Source organism: Anthonomus grandis, chromosome 7, assembly GCF_022605725.1.
Source record: "Anthonomus grandis grandis chromosome 7, icAntGran1.3, whole genome shotgun sequence".
NCBI lineage: Eukaryota > Metazoa > Arthropoda > Insecta > Coleoptera > Curculionidae > Anthonomus > Anthonomus grandis.
Genome location: NC_065552.1, coordinates 34,296,833 through 34,315,309, shown reverse-complemented (window position 1 = coordinate 34,315,309; position 18,477 = coordinate 34,296,833). Strand labels below are relative to the sequence as shown.

At 33.2% G+C, this 18,477-nt stretch overlaps 1 protein-coding gene across 4 annotated transcripts in view; it reads right to left on the bottom strand.

Annotated features, from left to right (window-relative positions):
- LOC126738967 (zinc finger protein rotund) overlaps positions 1-18,477 on the bottom strand; it is a 539,771-nt gene that overhangs the window by 25,861 nt on the left and 495,433 nt on the right. The gene's annotated exons all lie outside the window — the stretch shown is intronic.

Below are 18,477 nucleotides of genomic sequence, written 5' to 3'. Positions count from 1 at the left end.
TTAGCATAAAACACATTAAAAATTAACTCAACTGCCTGGAATAGTTTATTGAGTGACACTAAGTACTTGAAATAAAATAAAAATTATTCCGCGAGCTTAAGACACATTAAACATTTATTTAACTGCCTGGAATAGTTTCTAGAATGACACCAACTTCTTGGAATAAAACAAAAATTATTACAGGAACTTAAAACACGTTAAAAATTAGTTCAGCTGACTAGAATTGGTTCCAGAGTGACAATAACTACATGAAAAAAAATAAAAATTATTTCACGTGTTTAAAATACACTAAAAATTAGTTCAACTGCCTGGAATAGTTTCAAGAGTGGCACTAACTTCTTCGAAAAAAACAAAAATTATTACAGGAACTTAAAACACATTAAAAACTAGTTGAGCTGCCTAGAATTGGTTCCAGAGTGACAATAACTACTTGGCAAAAAATGAAAAATGGTTCCGTAAGTCCCTGAGTTTAAAATACAATAAAAATTTACTAAACTGCCTAGAATAGTTTATAGAGTGACCCTAACTTCTTCGAAGAAAACAAAAATTATTACAGTAACTTAAAACACGTTAAAAATTAGTTCAACTACCTAAAATTGATTCCAGAGTGACAATAACTACTGAGTTCTAAAACCTAACCTGCCTTGAATAGTTTCAAGATTGACAGTAACTACTTGAAAGAAAATAAAATTATTCCATCAGCTTGAAACACATTAAAAATTAGTTGAAAGTTACTTTGTATTGTTGCTTTCTAATGGAACAGACACCTTGTCGCATAAATTCGTGATAAAAATTAGGTAAAGTAACCTCAACGATACCCCAAAATTGAATTTAAGGAAAAATAATTATATTATCAATTATTTTAAAGCCTATGATTGATTCTGTTCTTATTCATCCACCTAAATCGTTTAAAAATATATAATAATATAGAACCTAACGTCGTAATTTACAAATTATATTGTGAACTGCTTGTAATCGTCTTGTACTAAATCAATTAAATACCAGACCTGTGGTGAGTATTGGCAATTTAAAAACCAATTATAATTTTTTTTTTAAATAGCAAATATTCTCAACATGCTCAAATATGAGATTGATATACGCGAAAGTTAACAAAGTCGTCAAACGAATAAAGAATTACAACCTGTTAACGCTTAATCATTAACGAAAAACGTTAAAATGACCCCTATTAAAGGAAAATAATTAAGATATTTACATAAAAAATGCATTATAAAAACGCACTTGAAATTTGTTATATTATTGACCGACACGAGAATAAGTTATTAATTGGATAATTTAAATGATTTCAAAATGACGTTTGCATGATGTCAGCCCAAAGTCGCATATATTATGAGTTCGGGGTAATTGTTCAGTCACCTTGTCTATAACTTATTCGTCCTTTATTTTAGGGCAAGCAAAGGAAATCAATTTATACTATTATTAATAATAATTTAATTTATTTTGTTGCAAGATAATAAGCAGTTATATAAAATAGTTTATTTGTGTTCAATATAAAGCAATTAAGTGCAATTAGCACCTTTTCTCATAAAATGGTAAAAGCCAATATACAAATACAAGTCAAACACATAAAGTATAAATTGCTATAAAAAGTACCTAAATTATTCATCATAAGGTTTTAATAGAAAAATTAATCTACAATACACAAATTGTTTGATCAAGAGTAATTTATAAATATATGAAAATGACAGACTTTACTGTGATAATGGTAGCATTTAGGATGAAAAACAATTTTATAACTCTATAATACAATTATATAATATAAAATATACATTTTCTTAAGTTTCTAAATTAACCTAAAAACTGACCACAACAATATTAAACTTAACGATTTAAGCCCATATCTGAACTATATAATAAAAAATATTCTAAATAAGCAGCTTTAATTTAAATCATGAATAATTAATACTAAACGATCGTTTTATTGATGTTAATGGCACGCGAAAATTTAAATTAGGCTGAGATATGATAAAGTTTAATATTTTGTTTGGAGCCATACCGAAATACTATCTAGTAAAAAATTACTATCCTATAAACATTTTATTTGGAATAAAAAAATTTGCAAATATGTCCGTGTAATGTCGACCTAATTTTCGAGTTTGCAGCGTGTTTCATTATTAAATGAAATTGTATGGAAGATAATATTGATGCATTTAGATTATTTCGTGAATTAGGACCAGTCAAGATTTAAAATAATGCTAGATCACCTGGAGTCCTTGGAAACTAAGAACTATAGTATACTTGACTAATGAACAGTTGGTATAACCTATGATCAATATTGCATGTTTTACAAGTTGCCGAGGTAGTAATATCCTGTATTTTTGAAAAGAAACGGCAACAATAGAAAATATAGAATAGTTCTTTTACAATAAACGTGCAAAGTGCATCAAGCATCTAGTCTCTTGAACATTGACTAACGAACTATCCTGCGAATACCCGGCGTAATTAATAAGTTCAAATTTGACTCGACAATTCTGAGTCTTAAGTTCTTTACGCTTTGAAGACGAGCCTTGTATAATCATGATTTTAAATGTCTCCATACAAATAAATCAAGAAGGGTATGTCGGGAAATCTAGGTGGCCATTGCTGTGGTCCTCCTATTACAATCAATCGAATGGCGTAATGTTTATCTATTGCTCGCGCAATGTGTACAACGTTGTTCTCTTAAAAGAGTTTCCTTTATTAATGCAGGTAACTTAATTCCAATCCTCGCATTGATCAAAAACAAAAAGTCCAATTATTTTTAATTACGCCAGGGCGATTTTTTTCATTCATTCATTCATTTCTTCATACGACTATTCATGGTTATTATGAAAATTTATTATTGTTGTTCGTGCTCTATCCGTGAATAGTATTCGATTTAAAACAATTGATTTAATATTAGTTTTTCACGTAACCAGTTGCAAAAATCAACTCTGGTAGGGAAATCTCAAGGCAAAAGTACTGGAAGACGTTGTACGTAATAAGGATAAAGTGGTTGATGCAAAATTTGCCATTCCCTTACATGCGAAATTTCTTGTTTACTTATTGTAGAATCCTCTTCGATTGCATTAAGCACAGCTTCCTTAGTTTGGATATTTTTACACTTGCAGATCTTCTTACAATATATGTGGATATCTTCCGTAAACGAAATGCTTATCTTCCATTTCTTGATTACTGAATTATGACAGTAATCACTAAAGTTCGAGGGCTATACTACATAATTAAAATAAAATAGGTTCTATCCTTTTATAATTATTTAGAACAATTTTTTCATTTCCTTTAGCGCTGATATGCTCTAGTCTGAACACAAAGCCATTAAGGTCCCATATTCATATGGACATTTCTTTTGCAAAATGACCAATGAATAATCATAGCTGAGTTTTGAATCAAATTCATTAATATTTACTAGCAAATATTATGATAATAGATGTACTAGATGATCTTTCGATAATCGGCCTAGGATAACTATTATAAGTAGCAAATAGTATCGGATTCTATTGAAGTTTGTTCCAGTCACTACAGGGGTATTAAGTCAAAATCGGTACATTACCTAATGCAATGGTGAGAATTTAAAAGAGTCCAGAGTACAACTTAACCACTAGTCAAGCGAGTTACAGCAGGTATATAGTTACAGCTCAAAGACAAAAGCATTACCCAAACCGAAATCCAAGATAATTCCAACAAAACCAAGAAATCAAGCCAAACAAAAACGAAAAATTAAAACTGAAATCTCGCAAACCATTGAGGGTTACCAGCAACGTGGTAGTAAGATATGTGACGCAATAGATTTGATCTTAAATAAACCCTTGGAGGTTGTCTTTAAGAATCGAAATTACGGTTCCAAACAAGAGTACAATTATACCGAAAATTCAAATGTAATTAAACCACTTTTATCTCCTATAGAGTAAAATTTTCAAAAACTGTAAAGGAACTTGTAGTACAACCTCCAATGAACTGCAAACATTCTACAATCTTGTTGTCCGTCAAAACCTCCCATGGAATGCTCAAGTAAATAAAAGCCAAATGACGGTACAAACATCAAATGGGATTAACTCGATAGAAGAATGAAAAACGGCGACGTCCACAATCGGCCTTAGGTTAAGACCCATAAGTCAACTGTCAAAGTACCCACCGATCAGCACATGTTGTTTGAAATTGTTCACAAAGCAGTTTTGAGAGCGTTTGTCGCGTATCCAGGTCTTTTTTTATTTTGAGGAAAACCGCGAATAGAAAAATAATTGTTAAAATGGCCCCGTAAGTAGAAAGAAACTTACCGCCTGTGCTGCATTAGTATTTTGTGCACTAATAGAAAAAGAAAAGAAGGAAACATGGATTTTGGGTGTCTCATTTTTTAAAAACTAGAGTTTCTATGCAGCTGATAGGTGATATCAAAACTGACAGGAGTAGCTTATTCAAAAATTCTACTCGAGTTTCGCCAAGAGATTTTGATTTTTTGCTCTTAGGAATTTCTCCAGAAATATCTAAAATTGACACGAACTATCGAGAGTGCGTCTCTGCCGAAATTAGACTGGCCATCACACTTCGCTTTCTAGCGACAGGAGATTCCTATGCCAGTCTTATGTACCTCTTCAGAGTTTCGAAGCAGCTCATTTCTAGAATAATTCCTGAAGTATGTGCCGCTATCATGAAAGCATTAGCGAGCTATGTAAATATCTATTTATCTACAAACGTAGAATATCGCGTCTCCACTGAAATCAGGCAGAAATCCACAAACAAGTCAAATCCTTTGAAGTTACCGACTTTTCGCGGAACAGTGACAAACGCCTGCAAACGTTTGCAAATGTGAGTGATCGACGTATCCACCGGATAAACATCGTGTTTGTAAACGATTGCAAATGTTTCTAAACGTTCCGTTTGTCAGGTGGATACGCGGCTTAATATTGATTGAGTCAAGAGGACACCCAAAAATATTAATTGGCCAGGCAGTCAGAAAGCAATCTTGAGTAGATATGTGGCCATTATGAGTAAGTTTGTACAGATCTGTTTTTATTTTGCGCATCTTGAAGATGCCCGCACAAGCAGGTGTGAAAGCTTCTGTTCAATTAGGAACGAATGCGCAATTCCTCGAGTGCTGTCTAGTAAGACTGGGGGCCTTACCTGGGGCTCGATTGACACGAATAAACAGAAGGTTATAGTAGAAATATATCCTTTGTCTAATTCGTTGAGATGCTTACTGTTTAGCGGCAGTGGAAGCCCTTACTATTCTAGGTGACACTAGCTAGTCGTCAAATAAAGGAAGATAACATGTTTGACATATGTATATATTGAAATGTGACATTAGTAAGCAATGGATTTGATCTTAAATAAACCCTTAGAAGTTGTCTTTAAGAATCGAAATTACGGTTCCAAACAAGAGTACAATTATACCGAAACTTCAAATGTAATTGAACCACTTTTATCAATTATCAATTTAATGCTCAAGTAAATAAAAGCCAAATGACGGAACAAACATCAAATGGGATTAACTCGATAGAAAAATGAAAAACGGCGACGTCCACAATCGGCCTTAGTTTAAGACCCATAAGTCCACTGTCACTTCGACCATCAATCCAAACAATTACCGTGGCTGTGGAGGGTATCGATACTAGCATGATTTGATATATTTTGAAAACATCTTGATATTTAGCTTGAAAGTATCGATAGCTGTAAGAATCGATACTTGATAATGATCACCCACATGCGCTATAGACCTGTGGATACTAAGTTAGATATAGGCACTAAATCGAAATTGATAAGAAAGTTTATTTATATTATAGGCGATTGCATCCTATTTTTTGACATGTTTTTGACTAAAGATCAGTCTTTCTAATAAAAAATTCCTCTTTTTTATCTGGAATATTTACCATATTGTAGTTGTAACAACTGCATTTTGGAGTCATATCGATATTGCTGTCACCGTCGTTTTTCAGATGCTTGTGTAGAAATGTTACTTTTTGTTGGAGGAATTTTTTAACAATTCTTAAGATGGCACATGCCTATTTTATTCGATACTACAAAAATATCGGAACATTGGTATCCATATTCTCTTACCGATAAATCGATACTCTGATGGTATCGGGTCTCGATATTACAACCTTACCGAAATTTGCTTTACTTTGATGCAAACAGAAGAGCGCAGGCCAAATGATGGTAAGTTCTATAGTAATTCTTCCTATTCTAAAAGTACCATATCTTTAGCTAGTTTTCAAGGATTCGAGAAATCAACAAATATCTACAATATTAAACAGCTACACACAAAAATAAATGCAAGAAAAATCACTGGAGCAAGATGTAGCTATTTTGGTCTATTTCTGATTACTAATAAACAATTACCAACGAAAACAAGGAAATATTACCAAGAGTTTAATGAATATATTATGCTGCAAGAAATTACTTTACATTTTTAATCTACCGTGATTTAGTTTTATTTTTGTCATTTACATTCTAGTATAAAATACAGAACAATAAGTACAATAGTCAACTTTCTATAAAATTATTATTCTACATTAAAGGGTACATTAAGATGTAAAGGGCTATGTTAATATATTTGTAGCAAATTATAAGCAAAATACTAACACTAAAATAATAGATTTTAACCTTATAGCATAATCCCAAACCAGAACTTTAAAGGTTCAAAAATTCTTTCTTAGATAACCAACTAAATCATAGACCAACGTCTAACTTTGATGGACGGGCCCCGACTTGAATTTTTAATGTGGTTCTCTCCCGGGGGCATCGGGTTATGTTACTTGACCAACTCAGTAGCGTACAATTATAATTTTTTTTTTTTAATATTACGCTACACAACATGTAACTGTTGATGCAGAACAAAACGAAACCTAATTACGAAAAAAAAACTTCAATTAATTAAAAGAAATAAATTAATATTATGCGATGTGGATATTGTGCGTTTTCAGTAGGACGGCATGCAACGCGATATATATATTTTATTTTACAAGAATTTTACTGACTTGGCGTGGATATTATTTAATTATAATTTTTTATTGCTTAATTCATTTATTAAGCGATTTCGTGCAAAGGGTATACTGTTGGCTGTTTATTCTTTTTTATCGCGATCATAACGCATTAAGGTACACAGTATTTCATGAAGAGTGGTTTTAACCACCCATTTAATTAAAAAAATGAGGTTCCTTACTAATTAACACCTTTCTAAAATGGTTTTTTGTTTTGTTTTAAAGTGTTTGGTATCAATCCAGTTGGTGATATGAGGATCTTTTCTCCATCCTTATTATTCTATTTTAAATGATTAGAATCACAAGACACTCTTTCTATATAATTTATCTTTATGAATGTAATAATGGCTATAGTATGCGGAAATACAGTGGTGGCCAAAAAAATAAGAGTGCCTGGTTTTATTTGAATATTTCTAATAATATATTGTGCTACATAGAGAAAAAAACAATAACGATTTCATATTTGTACAACATATGCCATCAGTGATAAAAAATAAATACACTTGCCAGTTTATTTGTAATTATTAATAAATAATTTATTTCTTACACGTTTTATGGACAAAAAATAAGAGTATTTTTCAAAAATGTCATAAGAAATTATAATTACAATGTACCGCAAAATAAACGACATCATTAGATAGGCGAGTCAGTACTTATTTTATTTATTTGGTGACACAAGCCCAAAAAAGTATCCACAAACTTAAATATAGTATTTTATTAAGAACAATATACAGACTAAATGGTTAAGTATATAAATCAAAATAATTTGAATATAAAATAATATACTTAAAAAAAAGCAGCAATTTTCTAATGCTATATTTCTACATTAGCCTCATAAACTTTCAAAGACAATATTTCGTTTTAAAGTATTTTTGACTGTACTAAGTGACATGTTAAAAACGTCCAATGAACGACAGTACAAATTATAACTTTTTGTTAATATACATAATGGAGAGTTCTGACCATGGTTTGTTTTCATGAATGGAATAAAAAATAATTTGCTCGATCTAATGTTGACTTGAGGAATGTTGAATTTAAAAAGTGACAAAATAGGAGGAGTGTTCAGCTGACAATTCATTACTTTATATAAAAACGAAACATCAATTATCAAACGTCTGTCGAGAAGTGAAATCACGTCAAAAGGCTCTCAAATTGAATTGACATCATGATATGAACCGAAGCGGGTTTTAAAAGAAAGAAATCTTAAAAATTTGTTTTGGATGCTCTCCAATCGATCAATGTAAATTCCATACCTAGGGTTCCAAATAATGCTTCCAAAGTTCAATTTGCCAAGAATAAATGTATTAAATAAATATTTAATAGCTCGAGAATTAGAAAATATTTCACATTTACGAAAAATATAACCCAACAGTCTAGAGGATTCTGTTAGTATTAGATCAATATGAATGTCAAACATCAGTTGAGAGTCCAATGTAATTCCCAAATCGCGTACGTAGTTCACTTTAGGTAACCAAATCACATTAAATTTATATTGATAATTTATTTTATTTTTATTTCTTAAAAAGGTTATACTTTGACATTTTTTAATGTTAAGAAAGAGACTATTTTAATCGCAGTAGGCTCGTAGTCGATCCAGATCACTTTGGATTTTAAGGCAGTCGGCGATGTTAAATATCGTACGGTAGATTTTAAGATCATCGGAGTATAATAGAAATTTAGTTAAATTAAATATATTGAGGCAATATATTTCGCTGTACATCCTAAACAGCTACTCACACATAAAAATATAAAAATCCGTCTTGTGAAAAAATTACAAACAAATATTTACAGTGTCGTTGTTCATCAAATTACAAACGTAGTCACGAATATTATTGCTATTAGTATCGTAATTTTTGAGTATTTTATAGTTTATACAACCCCACTCTTATACACTATCAATTAAAAAAAAAAGAAAAACAAACATCTTAAATAATGTTCATTAAATGCGTATTTACATCATTCAGTGCATCCAAGCGGAATCGGAAAAGGCCGCGGGGTGACTAGTTTGCGCCTGCGCTACTTCAGGTTGCTGAGTCCGGCCCTGTTGCTGCCTCATAATTTCGTTCGCATAATTCACGCATATACGTGAACGTTATACCGTCGTTTCTTACCAGGGATACTGGTACTTGTGTCGGTTGTCTTACCCACAACCACTCTCCTCTAAATTGAGAAATATCAGGTACAGCACACAACATGCTCTCCTGACACCTGTACATGGTCTCAGCCTCCACATCCCCAAACCAAACTTGCAAAGAGGAAGAAAAATTATCTCCAGTCAGTTCCAGCATTGCCACATCATCACCACCATTCAAATGAAGGCTGTGGACTATTGGTACAGGTGTTACTGGAGATTTGACAGGACCCATCCTTTGATAAAACTGATATTCAGCCTTATCAGTGGAAATGATGGTCCAACAGGCTCCGTCATTAATCATCTCCTTGTTTGGTTCTTTGGGACAAGGAGTGGCTTGGAACTGGATGATTCTCTATTCGGAGAGACACAAGTATATTCATTATCATCCAGCAAATGAATGGTGAATGCTCCCCATTGCGTGGAACTGGCATGAAAATATCCATTTTCTACATGCAAGTACCTAGTCGAGACAGTTTGAGATCTTAACCTATTAAATAGAGCCACAGCTAGTACCACTAGCTACACATAAATCTGCATTCTTTAAACTCTGCTTCTTCTTTGAAGGTTTTGATATCAGTTTAATTCTTTTACTGTAAAACACACCAATATCATGCCCGGAACCATAAAACATTTTCACTCACAACATAAAATGTTTTCTCTTATCAGAATCTGATATATACAGAGTCTTTGCAGCACAATACTGTTTTCCATTATTCAAATCAAGCTGCTGCATGTCCTGGTCTGAATTCCCTATTCCGATAAAAGCACATAATTATGCTGCCTGTTCAGACTCACCCTCTCTAAGCATTTTTTCTTGCCTCAACCTCCAACCGTCACCGAACAAATAAATATAAGGTGGAGGGCCGAAGAATCTTTTTTCATTTCCATAACTCTTTTGGGCCACTTTGGCATGTAAAATCACTATTACCATATCTGATCTCTCACGTAAGTACTTCTCCATGGCTTCCCTGGTGAGACGTTTGTCTTCGCCCCTATAGCCCCCTCCCAAGTAACAATTTAGGTTCTAAAAAGGTTATAAATAACTCCTAGAACCTGTTTAACAAAAATTATTGATTATGCCATTAAGCACAAACAACGTTATTTATTAGCCCGCATAACCTCCTGTAGTAAAAAAAGGCCCAGCCTTAAAGAGGTTGTCGTTGCCAATAGGCCCTGGCCAATTTGAAACCAGATCGCATATCACAGAACCTATATAGCTAATAGAAATAACCTTTATCGAAGCTGAAAATGCCTAAAAGTAACCTGTGTAGAACCTGAAAGCTTTTACGCCTACCTGTTTACAACCCTTTAGCAAAGTCCTTTTAGACTTTTAGGTGGTTATATAGTTTGGCCTGTTCGCCGGCTTTTGGCATTTCAGATACATATTGAAGTATTAAAATGTTGCTATTTAGTTTTAAATATGGTATTTCAGAGACACCAAAGTTTAAAAATCTGACCTTTTAGTTTTAAATATGATACAGCCAGGGTAAAAATAAGACAACGCCAAAATAAAAAGCAATGGCGACATTTTCAGTAAGTATGACTTTATTTTAGAAAAAAATATATTATACTGGAATAGATGACCGATTTTCATTGCGCACACCAGTTTCTTGAAAAAGTTGGGTGTAATTTAACTGTAAAACACGCGCGCCTTTAATATCTTACAAATTAAACATTATTCAGTGCCAATAAAAAAATAAAAAATTTATATATTTTTATTTCTGAGATGCTTTAGTGATAATATGTACTTAAATGCTCCAGTGTCTTTATATATTATCTAAATTGTTAAGCTAAAACAGGGCTAACTAGCATCTTCCAGGACTTATACACCACTTTTAATAACCAATGAGCTGGCAAAGTCTGGGCGAATTTCAATAAATGGCTTTTAGGCATTTAGTAGGATCTGTTGGCATTATTTATATTGTCAATATTTTATTTGTCATATTTACCTGACCAGTTGTAATTCGTTGGAAATTTCGCTTCACTTTTCTTTTAAAATTACCACTTCTTACAATTTTGTGCCAAGACATCCCTGTATTCTAAGAATAAATGACATAGGATTTAATAGTCGCGACCGTCCGCAAACTGTGTTTTATTGTGACTAGTTGGTTAAACCTTATCCCATAAAGTTATCTTATTATCCATATGACTTTTAGCAAGTCCTTTAGGTGTTAGAAAATGCTATATTTTCCGGAATAGGCCGTATAAAGTGCCAAATAGTTAGGCAATTGATTCAAGACCATATGGTTCTGAATAGGTAATTTTAATGCTAAAATCGTTCTATATTGGAATTTTGATTGCCAAATTAATGCTGAAATATAACCTCTCCAAAACCTTATTATCTTAAAACCATCAAGGGCATCAAGCCCTCGTTTATGGCCATAACAACGTTATTGTTGACACTTGACTAGAACTAATTAGATTTTTAATTTACCTAAGGTTCCTAGTTCCTATTAGCACAAACTTTAACCTAAATAGTTCCATCAAGCAAGCCAAAGACTATTGCAGAACCTTGGTGCGGCTAAAAGGCAACTTTAAAAACCAACTGCTTGAGAAAATGTTACTTGGGCTGGGACTACTGCCCCCGCGAATCGTGGATACATAGCCCCATGTTGGGGCGGAGGCGTTGGGGGTGATTCGGCATGGGCGATTCCCGGCAAATCGCACTGATGAGGCATCTTCTTAGGGGTTAGTTTTATGTGGCGCCCATTTTTTATCAATTTTTATCAATTTTAGTGTGTATACAAGATTTTATATTATAAATGTATATAATAAAAAAGGGCTCTTAAATGGGAGCCCTGTGGAACACCAGATAAAAGACTCAGAACAAAATCCTTGAAGTGAGACGTACATGGTAATGGTTCTCTTCTACTTGGCAGAATAATTTTGATTCTTGAGGGTGGCTGTGCATCTTCGTGGCACTGAATCCTGAATTCCTGAACTTCCTTCCATAAATTTTGCTTATTTGTTGTGTTTTTACCAGCTATATCCGGTTTTTCAGCTCCTTCCAAAGCTTTTCAATAGCGTTAAGATCAGGCGATTGTGGTGGCCATTCCAGAACCGAAACCCTATGTTGAGTAAACGATTGTTTAACAATCCGTGCCTACCATGACTCTCTCCAAGATATCAAAATAAATTTCTTTTGTCATGGTCTCTTTAATCCAAAATAATGTTTAACTGTGCCTATTGTGTTCCTACGATTATATTCTTCATTTTTCCTCCTTCTAGTTGATCTTCTAACCTACTAGAAGTTGATCTTCGTCTCATCACTAAAAAGTATGTTGCACCAATTTCTTTGAAAATTTTCATTAAAATTATTCTTAATAAATGCCAGTCTTTGTTTTATATTCTTTTTTCTTAGAAATGGGATTATTCTGGCCACTCGACCATATAATTTTTAATTTTGCAAATATCTTTTTATCGTCCTAATGCTAATCCTTAGGCTTCAGTTTCGTTTTATAGAGGTAGATGTGGAAAAAGGTTGGTTACGGACTTCGCTTATTAGTCTTCCGTGGGGTTTTTCTTGGACGGCCTCGATTTTCAGGAACATTTTCCGTTTTATTTTGAGTTTTTAAAACTCTGGAGATTACACAAGATGATCTTTTAAGCATATTCGCATTAAATGCATAGAATTTATCTTGACTCCTCAATTGCAAAATTAGACGCGTTTCTTCGGGGCTACAATGTTTTGCGCGACCCATATTTACCAACGCGATGCAACGATCTTGTTGAAAATGACTTGTATCTTTTATCTGCATAAACAAAGACCAAATAGTTACAATAAAGACATACTTTTATTTTTTTGTCCACAAGATTTTTAAACAATAGTGACAAAATCTTGATTTTAAAGGATAAGGCATTCTTGGTTGATTTATATCAAGTAAACAGATTAAATACCGGAAGAAAATGTGTATTATTTTATTTGTAAAGTCCAACGTATAGCGAATCTAATTCAGTTTGATATGCACTCTTATTTTTTTTGGCCATAACTGTATATAAACATTACATGTTAAGTTTAGATAGTTGTCAAATTCCTGTTCTCTATAGCCCTACGTATAAAATCGCGTCAACGTAGCCCTCATCGCGTACATTTTCAAAAAATCAATTACACTCCGTTCTAGAGTCGAACTTTGTTAATCTAAACACACACATCCATCGGCTTGCCTCTCGGCAACTTTTTTTGTGCCGTGCCTCCGCCGCACCGCCAACTCGTTCGAAATTAGCCGACATAAAAGCATCCGAATGCTACTGAAAGGCCATCGTCGGGTCCACTGTGCAACCAGCATTATACGAAGCGAACTAAAAAAATAAAAAAAAGGAAAAAAATAACAACGACGAAGAGAAAAAACTAGTTTTGCCCCTGGAATAATTAAATTTGACTGACGGACAGACGGGGCACACACCAGTCTATTTCGAAGCTAACGGGATTTTTTTCTACTTTATTATGTATATATATATTCGAGTGCCCGTCTTTGTGACCGTCTATTTTGAATATGGATTTGGACTTAATTTCATTTATTGATGAAGATTTGTTGAAGATTTATGTTGTCTTTCCGAATACATATGTCAAGTCCTAAACAACAGAAGTCAAGTGGATGTTCTGTACATGGATTTTCAGAAGGCTTTGGATTAAATAGATATCACTATTTTATTGATAAAACTTTATTATCTGGGTTGCTCTGCTATTGTACTATTTTATTTGTATTTTGCAGTTAGAAGTTGATTAGTAAGGTTTATTTAGGGTTCTACCTACGTTTAGCTTATTACTTGCTTCTATAGCGTCTAGTTTTTAAATAGATCATCTTGTTTCAGGACCCCATTTTGGCCCCAATTTAATATATATTATTGTAGATCCTTGTATTTAGCATTTTCTAGAGTTTGTATACTTGCATGCTTTGACTGTCAGTATTCTCTTGAAATTATTGGTCTTTTTCGGCAAAAACAATGCAGAAAATATTTGTAAATTTCTCTATGGGGCTTTAAACAGGACGCGTTTCGTGACATTTTATTCAGTTTTACTTGTTTAGTCAGTTTTTATCTTAATTAAACGACAAACAACGCGAGTTAGGTTAGAGTTTTTGACGTTGCCAATAAAAGTATGTTCCTGAATTTCGTTACAACATAATAATTAAGCGGTCGTTATACTTTTAATCCTAAGATCGCATAATAATACCATATGATGGTGGCGGAACCCGGAGGTATTTTGGCAATGGGTTCTCCGCTTCCTAGGTCAGTTGTCTGACCGCTTTTCAAAGCCCGAGAGACGTCAAGGCTAAGCCGATCCGATGGATGATGGAATACCGTGGTAAATAAAGAATCGTTTATAATGATTAGATGCCAGCCAATACAGTGGCGTAACAATAGAACTTTGGAAATTAGGCAATCGGTTGTAACCTTTAATTTAACAGTAGTAAGTACATTATACATTAAGTGATGTCATGTAATGAGTGCCTTATAAGACTTGATCTCCCACATTTTGATTTTTAATAAAAACGCCAATGTAAATGCTATTTATATTTTATTTTTATTAACTAAAAATATATGGTATGTCATTTTGGGTTTATTAACTTTTGAAAATTACAGAGTCCAAGTGGCGACCATTTCTTTCGACACACATTCGAAGCTGATTTCTGAAAGTTTCCATTACTCGAGCAGTAATTTGAGGCGATATTCCCGTAATTTCTTGGCGTATTGCTGCTTTCAATTCGTCAATGGTTCGGGGATGATGTTGAAAAACCTTCTCTTTCAGGTAGCCTTAAAGGGCAAGATCGGGTGAACGCGCAGGTCACCCAACGTTTCGGCGTAACGAGATTACGCGTCATGGAAACATTTCCCTTAACAGGTCCATTGTTCTTCTTGCCGTATGAGCTGTAGCCCCATCCTATTGAAACCACACATCCGGATGTTCAAGTTCCCTAAGTTTTGGTTCCAAAAAATTACGTAATATGTGGACATATCGATCAGCAGTTACGGTAACCGTTACCCCTCCTTCTTCAAAAAAATAGGAACACCAAAAGAACCAACAGCACACCAAACGGTAACACGTTGGCTGTGAAGTGGCCTTTCATGGAGCTGCCACGGATTTTCTGGGGCCCAGTAGCGAAAATTCTGCTTGTTCATACAGCCAGACAAATGGAAATGAGCCTCGTCACTCGTTATTAAAAGCGCATTTTGTGGGAAGTTTTGAAGAATATCATTGGAACATTCTTGGCGATTTTCCCAGTCCCGTTCACTAAGTTCTTGCACGATCATCATTTTGTATGGGTGAAACTTTTTTCAATATTCGTTGAATAACGTTCTTTTACAATATTCTTTGTCAAATCGCAAAAATAGATTACCCCTTTCAGTGAAATATAACTTATTAGACGCCACCTAAAATTATGAAAATGCATGGGCTATGTAAATATTTCTTTATAAATTCATCCTCTGTATCTATGTGTTTAAAATGCTTCACATATCAATTAGCTTTGGTCAAGCCCTAAGCCAGTCATTCATAAGATCATCGTCCTAAGATACAGTAACCATCACTTGCTGCAAAATTTTTATATAAATTTCAGAATTCGTGGTAGGGATACTAAAGAATTTCTTCACTATGTAAAGTAAGACCAGTTTGCCTCAACCTCAGCCTGCGTATCAGAGACTAAAGAATATATTTAATAACATGCGTTTGTTATGCAAAATTACAACGAGAAGACACAGAATCTGAATTCTCTCTAACAGCATCTGTAACATACTATCCAATAATCACGATGCTCTCAATTTAATGGATTGTTGTTGCTTTAAATTGGCCCTCCACTGGTTGCAGATCCTGAGCCTGACCTGACCTGACCTGAACTCAAATGTTCCAACGTTTATTATAGGATTTTCAAGAGCAGAAGGATTCTGACTTGCTTTAGAGCCAACTGTCGCCTCAATTTTTCCAAACTTATTCCGGAAATAATGGCGCAGGCTTTCAGGTCAACGTCTTCCTGTTCCAAAGCTGGTTTTGCTCAAAGGGTCTACAGCAACCACCTCGTCGTCCAATAACTCCTCTTCAACTGGTTTTTCCAAGAAATCCGGCTTAAAATTCCAATTTAACCAAGTCGCTTTTCTCGGTATGTGCTAGTTTTGCTGCCCGAGTACCATTAAAAGATTCTGCTTGCTGGGACTGAGAAATCTCCTTCAAAGTTTCCATGGCATTTTATAAACATAAAGAATTTTCTTTGCTTACTGACGCCTTTGCTCACATCAGACTTCTTGTATACGTTGTCTTTAAAGTATTTTTGCACTTATGCCTCGACGTCTTCCTGTCCCACTTAAATCATCTAATTGGTGAAATACTGGCGAGCCTTAATTTTTACTTGCTCCTCTGTCATCACTTTTATTTCGGCAACATGTTTTACATTACGAAAAAGACTTTTGGAGTCAAGTAGGTGCAGGGATTATATCACTGGACTTTTACACCTGGATCCACGGTTTTAGTCTGTGAGGATAACCTTCCTTAAGCTATGGTTAATTGAAAAACTTCTACCAGTTCATCTAGATGATGATGGCACTAAAGACTGCTAAAGGTATAGACAAGCATGCAAGTCGCAAGGTATGTGTCCTACCAATTGAAGACTAGTCCTAGTGGCATTTTAACTTGAAATGTAATAATAATTTTCTATACAATACAAGTTTCTAATTTTAGTTCAGCTGATAATTAAGTATAATATTTAGTTGGATATGGTTCCTTTAAAAGCCTGTATCATCATGCCACGCATTGTTAATTGCCAGTTCGATAACACTTTACTCTAAAAATTTTAGTTCTAATTATCAACAATAGTAAAGAACTAAATACTTTATTATATTTTTACTCTTGTAATATTTGTTAGTAAAGTACACAAGAAAAACTTCGTAATTTGTGTATTATTAAAAAAAAAAAAAAAAAAAAAAAAAAAAAAAAAAAACCCGCATTGGATGAGCGAAACCATTCCTAATTCGACTGTAACCAAACCTCTTAAACCCTTTTTTTATTCTCTTATTACATATAAACAAATATTAACAAAACAAAACCTAATTCAATTTTTTCTAAAATCAATTATTATCTCGAAACCCAAATATTACTGCTGCTCGGTCAAATGTGAAATCACTTCATCTAGTAGCCAACACAATAATGGAAAACTATGTTCAATTGCTGTAACTCAATATTGCCTAATTTTTTCAAAATACAAGTGCGAATAAATAAACACACACGAACTAATTATATGCTAATAAGGTTATAATACTATTATATTAATCTATAAAATGGCAAAGATTAAAATCTAATCATCTGTCTAAAGGTATAATGAAATTAGGTCGACATTAGCATAAATTGCCAAAAATGTATATTAAATAAAAATCCAAAAATTTAATTCAATGACGTTTAGCTTTTAAATTTAATTCAATGACGTGTAGGTATAATAGAAGCATATTAAGTTAGTTAATACCATGCCATTTAAATTCGTAATTTTTAATAAATTTTTTTTTCTGAACTATGGTTGAGCGGGTCATGCTCTCAGATTTTTCAAATTAAAAATTAATGACTAGGGTTTATTAAGATATAGTCCAAATACTTTTAGGCTATTTAAAAATTGTAACAAATGTAAGAATTAGTACAAGAGGAGTCGCTAAAAATCGTTTTGTAAATAGTAATAAAAACTGTACAAAAAAGAATAATTTGATAGTCGAAAAGCGAGAAACCAGCATCATCAAAGTCAACAAGTATAAACTACGTGAATAAAACACAATTAATTTTTTTTCTAAGAACGTAATTACCATCCGAAGCGTACATCAGCCTTCACCTTGAACGTCAATATACCGAAAACCCGTTCTCAAAATTTTGGCGGAAGAATTATGTGGGCAAACGTGATCGTAAGATCGTAATAAATTAGTTTTATGTTTGATATATTCCACTACATAGATAAATTTATTATGTTACAATATATATATTATGTAAATCAGGAAGAATAGGTTATTCTGTATTATTTTATATTGAAACTGTATTATGTACTCACATTTTTGCCTTAATTATTGATAATAATATACCAAAATGTTTTTGATAAAAGCCTTATAGGACGTAAAAAGTTTGAATCATTATATAATCTGAGGTTTAAAAAGTAAGATCTCATAAGAACAGGCTCAAGTGGTTATTCAAGTAAAACATTGTAAAGATTTTTTTTGGAAAACTTATTAAAAGCTACGATTTGAGTCACATAAAGACTAAGGCAGTTAGAGATCATTTTTTAATCAAATAAAGCAGTAGTATCAGCGCAATTAAAGCGTATATTTACTAATACGAAGTCAACGAAAATAAGCAACACACAAATATTGGACAATAGTATTTTAACCAAATTAATTTTAAATACTATTAAA